The 13,321-nt window shown below is 46.4% G+C and overlaps 1 protein-coding gene across 2 annotated transcripts in view; it reads left to right on the top strand.

Moving 5' to 3' along the window:
* ICA1L (islet cell autoantigen 1 like) overlaps positions 1-13,321 on the top strand; it is a 370,063-nt gene that overhangs the window by 130,302 nt on the left and 226,440 nt on the right. The window lies entirely within an intron of this gene.

Genomic DNA, 13,321 nt, shown 5'->3' on the forward strand with positions numbered 1-13,321 from the left:
GTGGGGGGCTTCAAAGTAACGTTGGGACTACTTGGCCACCGTCGGCTCGTCTCCACATTCCATGGTGGCACTCCAGGTGATATTGGGGGGCGGTTGCAGCATGGGGGCCTTTTCATCTCTGGGGGCCCGCGCCGCCTTCTCCCCCAGCGCGGCGGGCCCTGGGATTGTCAGTTGGCTCAGGCAGTTCACTCCGTGGCAGCCACAGGCCCTTCAAATCTGGTTGCTGGTTCTTCCGCAGCAAGGGTATGGGGGTCACAGGAGCCAGAAGCATGCTTCTCATCTATCAGGGTGCCCTCAAGTGCCGCATTGACAATACAGGGAAGTAGAGGGCGGTGCTTCACTCACCGCATGCCAAGGCGGGGCTGCTGAAACACCAGAAGGCCCACACTTCTTCTCCCCCACGCCGCTAATATCTAGGCCAGCAGTTGAGTCAAATGGGACCCCAGGAGTGCGCTGTACATCGCAGGGGGCCGAAACAGGTAAATGGTCCCGACAGTGTGCCTCTCGTTGTGGGGACCTCCAAGAACAATTCACTAAAGCTTCAACAACGGCCACCAGTTTGAATCGGTGGCACCGCTGAAAGCGGTGGAAGAAGGAGCTGCTCCGGCACTCGCCTGCAGCTTATTGCAGGGGACTCAGGTCATCAGCAGGCAGTCAGGGATGGAATTGGTGTTGGCTGATGGCTGTGGATTTTGAACAGATGATGGAGGGGTCCGGAGCACTCTTAGAGTGTGACCACCATCTTGACGCTTAAGCCACGTCACCCCCTGGTGCCCTTTAAAGGGGTCTCAGAATCCATTATTTCAAAGACACTTTAGCTAAGTCTGTTAACGCTTCATCCCATCTGCAAACTCCATGGCCTAACGTTCGATGATTTGATGTGTCTCTTCTGTTCAAATGCTTAATGGTTTGTATATGTTGATTGTTATTCGCAGTTGGATTCCTTCTCTTTTATAAAGTTCTCTAATGCTTTGCAGCCACAATCATGCTATGGAAAACCATGCATAAATACATACAGGTAAAGAAGCCTTCTACAAGAATTGCTTGTACTAAATGATATTCAACTTTTACTGTTTAGGCAAATTGTTGAGTCTTTTGCACAGTAGGACTACTTGTTTAGCACAGGTTAAACCATTCTTTTAACAAGTTTTGTGCTTTTATTTTAGAAGTTAGATGGTTCATGAATTGTCTTAATTTGTTCAACCTTTCAATAATAAGTCACCATCGGCCTGGAAGGGGAACCTGTTTTGGTTGTTCGCATTGAGCCCTCCCGTAGAGATTAATGTCTTTAAAACTATGACTCTTGAATGCCTCTCTTTTTCTCGCCAACACCTCTGAAACATAAGTAAGTGTATTTCTGCTCTTCTATTCTGAGAAGGTGTTTCTTGACTGCACTGCTTTTAAATAAGCCAGGTTTCTGATGGATACAACTACCTGTGGATTCCTCACCTAATGAGTTCTCCCAATGTGGCAGCATAAAACGTAATTTTCTTCCCAGCTTTGCACGTCGACAAGGACGTCACTATTGCCCGACTCCCACGTGACTCCGTCTGACGTCATCGTGGCAGTAAGAGGACCTCGCCGGCGTTCTGACGTCAGTTCCCTTCTTTCCATGCCTTCAAAGCATAATGGTTTTTTCCTGGCTCTTGGGGAGCTACTGTTTCTCGAAGGTGTTACTTTGTTAAAATGTCTCCACCTCGTAAATCCGGACTCAAGCCTTGTAGGGAGTGCGGGGTCGTATGTCGGTGACGGACCCGCCTAATGACTGCCTGTGGTGTTTGAGTTCTGAGCATGATGGGGAGGAGTGTGGTTCGTGTCACAAAATGAACCCGAAGACGCTCAAGGAGCGAGAGGCCAAGCTGTTCTTGCCCAAGGCTAAAAAGAAAGAGAAGCATAGGCATCGGAGGTCATCTTCAGGGAAGTCCTCGAGGTCGCATAAGAGACGGCGTCAACATAATTCCTGTTGCCGCTCGGAGAGAGACCGATCCCGGTCGAGGTCACCATCTACTCTGCGTCGTCCAACGTGGGATGTCAGTCTGACGGTGACTCCTCAGCCTGAGAGCCCTCAGGCTTCTCCGGTGCCGTTGGTCTTCGAGGTCGTCGAGCCTCACCAGAGTCCTTGCTTCTCGCTTGCAGCGCAGTCGGAGGTGCCTAATCCAGCGCCGACGCCGCAGGAGTATCCAGCATTCCCGGCTCCAGGAGCGGATCCGGCAGCATTCCTGAATGCTATGTTTAATATCTTTAGCTCCATGGCCCCTGGCGGTGCACCGGCTGGTCCCTCAGGTGCCTTGGCTTTTGGATTGGGCATTCCGGCTCCATTCAAGCCGACGCCGTTCATGCCCTTCTGTCCAGCAGAGGGTGCTGGTCCGGCTCCGGTGCCGCTGGCGTTGCTGAGACCTTCGACGCCGGTAGCTTCTGTTGATCGGGTGGCGCCGATGACTTCGCCACGAATCCAGTCGACGGCGGGCAAGAGAGCCTGTTTATCCATGGCACTGATGGATCCGGCTTCGGACGAATCCGGAGACCGGGGTGTGTCTCCTGGGCCGCATCAGACGAGGTCGTCGACGTTGGCCAATTCTATGTCGACGCCGAGGATAGGGGCCAGGCTGTGCTCAAGAAGAAAGGCTCTGAGGCTTTTGGAGGATCAAGAGTATCGAAGGCAGCTCCTGGAGGAAGGAGAGATCACTGAGCCCCTGGGGGACTTTCAGGGTTAGGACTCCGCAAGTGGTCTCGATACTTCCCCTGAGTGGGATTTATCATCTCCTGGGGAATTTACTGAGGAGGCTGCCTCGTTCCATACGGTGGTAAGGAAGGCGGCGGACTTTCTGGACCTTACACTACCGGCAGCTGAGGTAAAGACGAACATTCGGACGGAAGTCTTGCATCCTGCTTCGGCTGCTGCGGAGCCACTCCTTCCGTTCAACGAGGCTCTCACAGAACCAATCCTGGAAGTCTGGAGGAAACTTGTATCTTCGACTGCTGTAAGCAGATCAGTGGCAAGCAGATATAGAGTGGCTCCTGGGGACCCAGAATTCCTCTCTCAGCATCTGACTCCAGAGAGTCTGGTGGTTCAGGCCTCGTGCTCCTCGCATTCAGGGAGTCGAAAAGAATGGAGCAGTCTGCCAAGAAGACTTTTTCTTCGTGCAGTATGGCACTTAAGTCTGCAAATGCCACTTGTGTTTTGGGCAGGTATATTCATGCCCTGATGGACGCGGCCAAGGCTCAGGAAATGCGGGGTCTCCTATCTGATGCGCAAGCGGCAGCGACTCAGGTTATTCAGTCTGGGCTGGATACGTCGAACTCGGTGGCCAGGGCAATGGGCACATCCATTGTCACCAGGAGACATGCATGGTGGAGGTCTTCTGGATTTTCAACAGATGTACAGACGACCCTATTGGACTTGCCATTTGATGGGGACAAATTGTTTGGTTCCAAAGCTGACTCTGCCTTAGAGCGCTTTAAGGAGAGCAGGGCCACCAACAAGTCCCTAGGCCTGCAGGCTTCTACGACCAGCCCGTTCAGGTCTTTTAGAAGATTCAGGGGATTTGGATGAGGAACTTCCTTTTGGGGGAGACCCCAGCCGGCAAGCCAACAACCATCTAGTCTTCCCTACAGGTCCTATAGAGGGCTGGGTAGGGTTAGAACGAGAGGGGCCACCCAGCTGCACCCCGCCTCTTCCTCTTCCTCCGGGGGGGTGCAACAGGGAAAGCAGCCTTAGACCTCCATCCAATGCATCCCATGCTTCTCCTGTAGGGGGAAGGTTGTTTCATTTTCTCTGCATGTGGGAATTGATTACTTCGGACTCCTGGGTCCTCAATATTGTGGGGAAAGGTTATGCCCTTCCTTTTCGGGAGTTTCCTACTCCCATCCCTCCCCGTCCATCCTTTTGCACAGAAGACCATCTCCCGTTGTTGCAGCAAGAAGTTCTAGTCCTTTTATCGAAAGGTGCAGTGGAGTTGGTTCCAGGGCAAGAAAAGGGGTCAGGGTTGTTATTCAAGATATTTCCTGATCCCCAAAAAGGATGGTCGTTTGAGGCCTGTCCTGGACCTGAGGGTTTTGAATTGGTTTCTCAAACAGGAGAAATTCAAAATGCTGACCCTAGCGCAGGTGCTTCTGGCGTTGAACAAAGAGGATTGGATGGTGTCTGTCGACTTACAGGATGCTTACTTTCATATCCCTATTCTGAAGTTGCACAGGAAGTATCTCCGGTTTGTGGTAGGGTCGCAACACTACCAATTTGCGGTCCTTCCTTTTGGTCTTACTTCAGCACCTCGAGTCTTCACGAAGGTGATGGCGGTGGTTGCAGCAAATCTCAGGAGGAAAGGAATATCGGTATTCCCTTACCTGGACGATTGGTTGATCAAAGCCAAGTCTCCGGAGCTCGTGCTGCATCACCTGCAGATGACAACCCAGTTGTTGTTCGATCTGGGGGTTTCGGTAAATGTGCCCAAATCTCACCTGGAGCCCTCTTAACTCCTCCTGTTCATAGGGGCAGTACTAGACACAACATTGAATCGGGCCTATCCTCTGCCTCAGCGGATTCAGGACATTCCGGCGTTGATTCCAATGTTTCAAAGTGGAGCTCTTGTTCCAGCCCTCAAGGTCCTTCGTCTGCTCGGTCTGTTCGCTTCATGCATTCTGTTGGTCACTCATGCACGCTGGCACATAAGGGCTCTTCAGTGGTGGTTCCGCAGGCAGTGGTTTCAGCACAGAGGGGATGTTGAGGAGTCGATAAAGATCTCCAGAGACACTGCAGCGGATCTACGATGGTGGGCTGCGGACGGCAACCTTTCCCAAGGTAGGCCATTTTCGCTACCACCACCAGTGGCCACGGTTATAACGGATGCCTCCACTCTAGGGTGGGGAGCTCATCTGGGGGACCTGGAGGTCAAAGGTCATTGGTCTCCAGTGGAACAGATGTTTCCTATCAATCTGTTAGAATTGCGGGTGATACGTTTGGCTCTCAAGGCCTTCCTCCATTCCCTTTGCGGTCAGTCGCTTCAGGTCCTGACAGACAACACTAGAGCGATGTGGTACATCAACAAGCAGGGAGGAGTAGGGTCGTACCTTCTTTGCAAAGAGGCTCTGCGGCTCTGGTCCTGGGCACAGGACCATCATATTTGCGTAGTAGCAAATCATCTGGCCGGAGTTCTGAACATACATGCGGACAGTCTCAGTCGGCACTTCTCGGTCGATCACAAGTGGCGTCTCCATCCAGACCTGATCCTTCACATCTTCCGGATGTGGGGATTCCCTCAGTAGACCTCTTTGCCACTCGGGAGAATGCGCTCTGTCTGTCGTTCTCCAGCCTCCAGTGTCCGGTGCAAGGAGCGATGGGGGACGCGTTTCAGATGTCAGGTACGGCCAGTTGCTTTACGCGTTTCCCCCCATACCCCTGATTCCTCGGGTTCTGAGGAAGATTCGCCAAGATCGGGCCCAAGTCATCTTAATAGCTCCGGATTGGCCAAGAAGGGTGTGGTACATAGACCTTCTCCAACTCTCACTGTGCCCTCCGCTCCGTCTCCCTCACAGGGCAGACCTCCTCTCGCAGTCGCAGGGGCAGGTTCTACACCCCCACCTCCAGAGCTGCAACTTCATGCCTGGAGATTGAACGGGGCAATCTGAGTTCCTTTTCTCTCCCGCCAGAAGAGGTGGACGTTATTTTATCTGCCAGGCGACACTCCACCAAATCTATCTATGCTGGCAGATGGGCAAAATTTGTTGCTTGGTGTGGAGAGAAGCAAATTGATCCTTTACGGGCCCATTTGTCAGACATTTTATTGTTTGCGTTGTCCTTGGCGCAGAGGGGTTGTGCAGTTGCAACTGTTAAGGGCTATCTGTCGGCACGGTCAGCCTTTCTGTGCCTTCCTGATCAGCCCTCTTCATTTAAGTCCCCTATAGTTATAAGGTTCTTAAAGGGTCTTACCAATAGGTTTCCTCCCACTCTGTTTATTATGCCTCAGTGGGATTTGAATTTAGTTCTCACATTCCTGATGGGTTCGCTGTTTGAACCTTTACGTTCATGTCCATTAAGGTTTTTGGTATCAAAGACTGTTTTTCTCATAGCCATCACGTCGGCTAGGCGAGTGAGTGAACTTCAAGCGCTTAGTGTTAAACCCCCTTTTACTTCTTTTCATGCGGACAAGGTGGTGCAGAGGACCAGGGCGGCTTTCCTAACGAAGGTTGTTACACCTTTCCATTTGGGACAATCTATAACGCTCTCGTCTTTCTACCCTCCTCCTCATCCATCAAAAGAGGAGGAGAGACGGCATTGGCTTGACCCGAGGAGAGTCTTAAGCTTCTACATCGAGAGAACAAGAGAGTTCTGGGTGGATGATCAGCTCTTCGTCAGCTACGTGGGGAAGAAGAAAGGCACGGCTGTCCACAAAAGAACACTGTCCAGGTGGGTCATTCTTTGCATAAAAGTATGTTATTCCTTGGCAAAGAAGGTTCCTCCTGTTGGAATTAGAGCCCATTCCACCAGGGCTAAGGCGGCCTCTTCGGCCTTGGCTAGAGGTGTTCCTGTTGCTGAAATTTGTAAGGCCTCAATTGGGCTTCCCTCCACACTTTTGCAAAGCATTATTGCTTGGACTCGGAGGGATGGCCATTTTGCACGGTCCGTGCTGCAGGATTTCTTGGTGTGACCACTCAGTCACCCGCCACCGAGTGCGGTACTGCTTTGGGACTCTATTCATTAGGTGAGGAATCCATAGGTAGTTGGATCCATCAGAAGAACAAGTTACTTACCTTCTGTAACGCCTTTTCTGGTGGATACACTAGCTACCTGTGGATTCCTCACGGATCCCACCCGCCTCCCCATTGCCTGGTTGGTCTTACCAAGATTTCCTAGGGTGTATGTATATAAGGATGTGTATTTATGTTTGATTGTATATGTATATATATGTACATTTATGTGTGAAATATATATATATTTGTATATTTTGCTGTTTATATTTTATTAAATATTGCGTATTATATTTGATTGATGTAGTCATGTCAATTATGTGATGTCAGGTGATCACATGTTTGCCTCAAAGGCACGTAAACAATGGTGAAAACTGCAGTCAGCACGCCGGCGAGGTCCTCTTATTGCCACAATGACGTCAGACGGAGTCGTGTTGGAGTCGGGCAATAGTGACGTCCTAGTCGACGTGCAGAGCTGGGAAGAAAATTTCCGTCTAATGCTGGCACATTGGGAGATGTTAGGTGAGGAATCCACAGGTAGCTAGTGTATCCACCAGAAAAGGCGTTACAAAAGGTAAGTAACTTGTTCTTTAGGTTTTCACTTCAACCATTCCAACCAGTCAAGGTTTTTGCAGTCCTAGGCAAAGCCAAAGTACACCCATTCGTCCCCCTCTTTGCATCATGCACGCATGAATCTGCTCACCGACTCCTACACAACACGCACAAGCAAATCTGCAAGTTATTTATATATCCTATGTATTGTGTACTTTATTAATATCATTAACAATTATATATTTTGCAAAGTACTTGCTGATATTGCACTCCTATAAGTGAACATATTTCTATAGCTAACCCCATATACGTGAGAAGACCTGTCAGGTAATTTTAAAACATAAATCATTAAACAAATAAATCTCGCTAATAAGCCATGTACCGTAAGTCAAGTCCTTTATCTCCCCTGATGCAAATAATAGTGCATTTCACCCCTCATCGGATTTTTGTACCAGGCTCTCAGATTTTTTCAATGGGAAAATTCCAAAGCTTTACTCCACCTTTCCAGGTGAAGTCGGTACACTAGATCCCACAACCCCACCTGACAGTCTCTGACCTGCTGTCTCTGAGTTCCACCCATTATCAACAGCTGAATCGCTTGGGAAACTTCTGAATTGCAAATCAGGCTCTCCGGAGGACCTTACCCTCCCTATACTCTCAGACTGGTGGCTTAATCTGTAAACCCTTTTCTCAACAAGGTTTGTAACACATTTCTGACATCTGGGATGTTTCCTGCTATCTGGAAACAGGCATTTCTGCTTCTTCTCCTGAGGAAACTCAACACTGAACCGAGTGTACTCAGCAACTTCAGACCAGTTTTACTCATGACTGCTAAATCTTGGAGAAGTTACTAAAACGACTACTCTCATCCTTCAGTGAGGCAAATGGTTTGCTGCATGGTACTCAGTCCCGCTTTTGTGCCTGATATAGCCCTGAAACTGCCTTACTGGAAGTGTCGGAGTCTGTAAAAGAGTCCTTGGACTCTGGGACCTCTGCTGTAGTAGTGCTGTTAAACTTGTCAACACCGTTTGATACGGTGGCACACTCCACATTGTTGAGCAGATTAAGCTTACTTGGCTTCCAGGGACCAGTTCTATTCCAGATCTGATCTTTCTTGTAAGAGCACTTGCAATGGGTCTTCCTTCATCCTTTCTCGTCCTCCCCCGAGCCTCAGGTCTTGGCAATCAGTCCGTTGTGTTTTAATCTCTACCTGGCTCCCTTGGCCACGCTCCCTGAAACCTGGGAAGTAAAGGTAGTCTCTTTTGTGGATGACACGAAACTGCTGTCCTCATTTCGCGAACATTCAGATGTAACCTTTCTCAAATTTAAAGTGTGCCTTAAAGGTATAGAAAGTGGATGGATGGCAATTTTTTAAAATGAAACACGGATAAAATGGAGGTTTTCTTTTTCAGCCAGAACACCCCTCTTCCCCGGCAAATCTTTGGTGGCCAGCTGAACTGAGTCCTCCTCCAGTGCCGGGGTTTACGGCGAATAATTTAAGCATAGTATTCGATTCCAACCTCTCCTTTGCAGCCCAGATTAAGCAGATTTCTTTAATCTACTTCCCAAACCTTAAATCTATCAGAAAGCTGCTACATCTGCTACCAGTTGAGACCCGCAAAATGGTGATTCATGCTCTTGTAACATCTCGCCTGGATTATGCCAACTGTCTCTAACTCTGTCTTCCAGCTTTTTTGATCCAAAAACTGAAGATCATACAGAATGCGGCTGCTTGGCTAATCTGACAGGTTCATTTCCGTCAGCACATTTTGCTTCATTTAAAGCAGCAGCTCCCTGTGGCTAGACGGATTGAATTTAAGGCTCTCACCTTCGCGCTCAGAGCCTGGGAGGGGAGAGGTCCCTGATAAATGCGAAACAGACATTGCAGGTTCCAAGAGAGATATTGAAATCCAATCACCTCCGATTTATGCGTATCCCCAGATTTGCTAAAGATGGTCATGGACGTAGGTAATTTACAGTACTAACAGCAAAGCTCTGGAATTCATTGCCAATCAGACTTCGCATGGCCGAGCAATCCTTCATTAAAGAATTAAAAACCTGGCTTTGTGACCAAAAGTAGATGTATGAACCCAGCCACTTTCTCAGTCTCTGCACTTGGGTGCCGGGACGATTCTGCTGAAGCAGCAGAGTGCTTTAACAAATAACATTGATTGATTGAATAGTAGTGTTATTGTTTTTCTTTCAAACTCCTCAAATTGGTGTCCGAAATACATTTAAAAACACGTGTGGCCTGGCATAGTAGACTGATGATCATGAACTAAATTTTTATTTGCTTGTGGCAGCCTCCTGACTGCTTGAACATTTTAAGCAAGTCATTATTATCATAAATTGTATTACTCATGTGAAACCGGAAAGAATGTTTAAATTTCAAATTCACCTATTGTGAGCCACATAAACGGAATAAGGAACTTGGAAGTAACTCAGTGTAAAAACACTTTAAAAGACACTGCACGTTACAGATTAAAAGGTGTCCATTTTCACTGTCACTGAAGAAATATAACATGCAGCTTGTAATTTTTAAGGTGGCGATTTGGATGTTAGAGTGAAATAGACTCCTTACCTGCTGCCATAAATAAATGTCTGGGTGTGCCAAGTTAGAGAGACTGCTCTGCCTTCGCTTTTATATTCTGTGGTGTATACCTCTTATTTGGCATGAACGATCTGCAAGCTAAATGTGATTAGTCTGGAACTGAACAGAATTTAAAAAGAATAGGGAGTGCCAGAATTTAAAGGGAAATACTCGCTAAAGCCTAATTTACTCTCCAAATGACTTAAAAGTGACAAAAAATCTGTCTCTAGTCTATGAGCAGGTTTATAGCAGCCTATATCTCCTACAGCACAATTAAGGCTACCATTGTGTGGCAAGGTCTGGGCTGTCTTGCAACATGTGGAGTGGAAGAGATAAAACAAAATCAACCAGATACAGTTTGATTTGTTGTTAAACCCTGGAAACATATACCCATTGATCTGCTCTTACAGATGAGGGGTGGGAAGCAACACTTAGAGTGGAGTCTGGTTGGATGTGTGAGATGGAGAAGTTGTACATGAGTGAGAGAGCAAGAAAATATTCGCACTCCCATGGAGTGCTCAAAGAAAAAGAAACATGCAATTCCTGAGCCATGAAAAGATACAAGTAATCCATTCAAAAGAATGGTAAAGAAGCTATGATTCATGTTCGTAACAAGCACAAGAGGAAGGAAAGCAATCAATTAAGAAAACAAATGCGGAACCTGCCCACTGCAAGCAGTGGTAAACTAACAAATGATAAGCTGGGCACACTCTTAAGTATTGACATAGTATACAATAAGTTTTTAATAACCGACAGCTAAAAGCTGTCTAAAGGTGAGGCCTAATGATCTTACTAGTTGTTGCACGAGTGCCCTTAATCCCTGTGCTCTTGTCCATTATTAATGTCGGACATTGTATTGTGCTCAGTGTACTGTTTTCCTGTTGGTCTTATGTTCTACTCAGATGTTATTATGTTGAACATGCATGTAAAAAAGAAATCCAGATTCGCACAGTTGCTGGTCTGTTCAACTTTTTATTGTGAACATAGTATTTGTAGACTTCCTGCATCTTCTTCATACTTATTTTATTGTAAACGATCCTGCTATGCAGCCTTTATGATCCTGCTTTGCAGCCAACATGTGCTTTACGCCTTACAGTGCCTGTGGGGCGGGGACTTTCTCAAGACTGTAAATTCAATACAATCATTTCTTAGTGAATTGCTCTTTTTCTTAATTTTCACACCTTAGGTGAGCCATGATGTTTAAAAGTGGTCCGATGCCTAATTCTGGTGATTGTGCTCAAAATGTGGGAGGTGGGAGGGAGATGTCTAAGTCATTATTCAAAATAGCGAAAAAGAAAAATTCAGGAAATTTAGTAAAGAAGGGAAGATGGATGGTTAGTCGTTTAAATATTTATATACTGAGGATCCATGAGATTAGCTATGAATAGGTAACGCTCATTGGAGTTCTACAAGGTCTTATTACCTCTTAAAGTACAATTCTTAAGGTCGTAGTCCTATGTACTGTATATCCTGGTTTATATTGAGGTCTTGGGTGAACCCTGTTATAGAATGTGCCATGGTTATTGGGAGACACATAATATAAAATATATGGTCGTCCATGTGGAAGGGTGTGAACAGCGAGTTTAGAAAAGTGGTAGTCAAGTAGTTAGATTATCCATAACGCCTGTGCAAAGGATTCCCATCGTAAGGATACTCACAGAGTTGAAGCCCTCATAATATTATATGGTTAAGATAGAAATTTCATTTAAGCATGAGCATGCCAATTTAATGCACCATTTTTCAGGCAGTGCGTTTGTAAAATCTTAGTCCAAGTACATGTGCCCAATATGCGAGAAACGACTGAGTGACTATGATTGATGAACTCACATTGTTGCCCATAAGGCTTGCTTAATCATGGTATATCCTCGGCAGAAAAAGTAGGGCAAAAACTGAGGCCGATGGCCCATATATATATATATTATCATAATAAGTAAGCAAGTCTAACTTCCCATGGGGCTCATGCAGGGTGTGCTGCAGGCATTGTTGCGGGCAGTATGGGAGTCCCCGGGTATCACATGATTATACAGAAAAATGGTATTGGGAATAACATTTTTGGGGAAGATATTTGAGCACTGTGCATTAGACCTTTGCCCAAATACCCCCCCCCCCCCCCTCCAAGAAATGTTATTACAACTACTATTTTTCTGTATATTCATGTGATACCGGAGACTACCATATTGTCGGAAACAATACCTGCGGCACACCCTGCCTGAGCCCGACGAGAAGTCAGACTTGCTTACTCATTACGATAATATGCAGGGGCCATCAGCCACATTTCTTCTTGTAAGCTTGGCAGGAGTATCTAAATATAGACCTCTCTAACCCTTTTTGAAAGTGTACCGTTGTTCACACGTCGTACGCAACTGCATGCTTTATTTAAAATGTATTTACTTTATTCCCAAGTACGTAATGCTGCATGCCTCTGTTGCTCGTGGTATAGGCCTGCACTCCTATTTGTAGTCCTCCCTTACTCTGACTTTTTATGTATCGCTTTGACACAAAATGCATGATAGTACATGCCTCGTTTTTGCCTTTCTTTTACTGCCAAGGATATACCATGACTGAGCAAGCATTATCAGCAGCAGTGTGAGTTCACTAAACATAATCACTCAGATGTTTCTTGCATTTTGGGCAGATGTACTTGGACTAAGATTTTACAACCGTACCGCCTGAAAAACGGTGTAAAAAATCAACATGCTTAAATGTTATCACTATCTTAATCACAAATATAATGTGGGCTCCCACTCTGCAAGTATCCTTGCAATGGGCATCCTGTGCAGGATCGTTATGGGTAATCTAACTACTTGACTACTGCATTTCTAAGCTTGCTGTTCGCATCCTCCCACATGGGCAACTAGTCATTGGGCGACTATTTATTGTACATCATGTGCCTCTCCATACCCATGGCATAGTCTAATCTTACTTTTACAGATTGAACTATAACCAGGGTTCACCCAAGACCTCAATATAAACCTGGATATACATAGCACTACAACCATAAGAATTTTCCTTTAAGAGGTAATTAGACTTTCGAAAATGCCAGTGAACGTTACCTATACATACCCAAACCTTATGGATCCTTAGTATAAGCATCTAAGGGACTAAACCCCCTTCTTTTTCAAATTTCCTGAATTCTTCTTTTTCTCTATTTTGAATGGTGACTTGGGCATCTTTCCCCTACCCCTTCCCACATTTTGAGCACGATCACCAGAATTAGGCGTATGGGCACTTTTAAATATCATAGCTCACCTAAGGTGTGAAGTATAAGAAAAAGAGCTATTCACAAAACAATGATTGTATTGAATTTACAGCCTTGAAAAAAGTCCCCGCCCAAAAGGCATTGTAAGAGGTGAAACATGTTGGCTGAAAAGCAGGATCGTATAGGCTTCACAGCAGGATCGTTTATAATAAATTAAGCATGAAGAAGATGCAGGACAGTCTTCAAATACTATGTTCACAATAAAAACGCTGACTAGACCAGCAACTGTGCAAAAT

This window comes from Pleurodeles waltl, chromosome 3_1 (genome assembly GCF_031143425.1).
Source record: "Pleurodeles waltl isolate 20211129_DDA chromosome 3_1, aPleWal1.hap1.20221129, whole genome shotgun sequence".
NCBI lineage: Eukaryota > Metazoa > Chordata > Amphibia > Caudata > Salamandridae > Pleurodeles > Pleurodeles waltl.